Source organism: Cucurbita moschata, unplaced genomic scaffold (assembly GCF_002738365.1).
Source record: "Cucurbita moschata cultivar Rifu unplaced genomic scaffold, Cmos_1.0 Cmo_Scf00030, whole genome shotgun sequence".
In the NCBI taxonomy this organism is placed as follows: domain Eukaryota; kingdom Viridiplantae; phylum Streptophyta; class Magnoliopsida; order Cucurbitales; family Cucurbitaceae; genus Cucurbita; species Cucurbita moschata.
In genome coordinates this window covers 1,490,265-1,491,800 of record NW_019268546.1, presented here as the reverse complement: position 1 = coordinate 1,491,800, position 1,536 = coordinate 1,490,265, and the positions used below count along the sequence as shown (strand labels likewise).

At 30.9% G+C, this 1,536-nt stretch overlaps 1 protein-coding gene across 3 annotated transcripts in view; it reads left to right on the top strand.

Moving 5' to 3' along the window:
• The first annotated feature begins 1,106 nt into the window (after positions 1–1,106).
• Positions 1,107–1,536, top strand: part of LOC111464198 (squamosa promoter-binding-like protein 8) — a 3,179-nt gene continuing 2,749 nt past the window's right edge. The window contains exon 1 of one of the 3 annotated variants that reach the window (XM_023108289.1): positions 1,107–1,215. The gene's annotated coding sequence lies outside the window, so the exon portion shown is untranslated. Of the gene's footprint in view, positions 1,216–1,257; positions 1,368–1,414; positions 1,434–1,536 lie in introns of those variants that run through there. The other 2 variants (XM_023108290.1, XM_023108291.1) reach the window with 2 other exon arrangements.

Genomic DNA, 1,536 nt, shown 5'->3' with positions numbered 1-1,536 from the left:
TTACTATGTTTTATAATTCAAATGAACTATGAAATACATAAAATTTTACAATTTTGATATGTTTGGATACAAGAATGATTTGTATGCTTTGAAATAAGACAAACGTGAACTATGTAAAGCACTTGATGTCTAAGTTGCACACTTACCTTTATTATGAACTCTCTAGAACTTTAATTATGAACTTAAAGCCTGCACATTAACTCGAACAGTAGAACCAAGTTAAGTAGGCTGATTTTAAGACAAAGACACTACCATGATCTTAAGCCTAATACGATGTCCATATAGCTAAATATCACTCTATGAAACAAATTCAATCTTACCTAGTACGTGCCTTAAGTCATTCTAGACCTCCTACCTATTTGGTATATCATGATCTCATATTATGATCGACCCTAATATTAAAAAATAAAAAAATAAGAGAAAAATAGTAGTATATGAAAGACAAAGAAAGGGAACAAATACTTTCAAATTAATTTTAAGATAAAGTTTTAATAATATCTTTTTAAAAAATGTGAAGGTTATTTTTTTTTTTTTTGTAAAAATTGATCAAAGGAGTAAGATAGTAAATAATTACCATAAAGGCTAAAATTGGAAAAAGAAAAAAAAAATATATATATATATATAGATATTTATTTCAAGAGTATTTTTTTAAAGTTAATATGAAACTTTTTAAAGATGAAAAAGGTGAATCTAAGTAGTTTTTTTTTCATTCACACCAATAAATAATACTAACCCAGCATGCCCTAACGATGAGACAAATATTATGAATGTGGTACGACATGTCAACAAAAACGAAAGTAGACAAGTTTCACTAAATAGGAACAACATGCATGCATGGTAAATCACCGAAAGAGAATACGTAAATTTTATTACTTACTATTCAATAGTTTAGGAGAAAACATATCATGTCATCCTATAGTAAAAAAACGACACAAATTTTGGTAGCATCCCGATGGAAACTTTTCAAATTTAACCGTTGAACAAGAGAGTAAAAAAGAAGAGAGAAAAATTGAGAAGATAGTGGGGAAGGAGGGTAAAATGGGAAGCAGCGAAGGTAAAAAAAAAAGCATGTAAAAAGGTTATAAACGAGCAGCTGTAAATGGTACGAAACAGAACAAACCCCACTGTCCCTCTCTTTTACCTTTCCCTCTGCAGAGACGAAGCCGCCTGGGTGGCAGTAGTTTGAGTACCCACAAACCCAATCGCGTCCCGCAGGTCAGGTCCTAAACTTAAAGGGATACACTTAATTAATGCCCCTTTTTATAACCAAATATGCCCTTCCAAACCTCACTCTAACTAAGACAACAGCCCTCTAAAAGGGCACCCCCTCCTCTCTCTCTCTCTCTCTGTGCAAATGGCAATTTAGGGTTTTTTTTTTTTTTTTTTTTTTTTTGGATCTGAATTTTTGTTCTTCCCCTCTGCTTCAGCCATTGGTGAGAGTGAGAAATTTGTTAATTTTAATTTTTATTGTTATTAAAATAAGGGAAGTGATTTTTTATGTGAAAATTATGCGTTTTTTTTTTTTTTTTTTTTTTT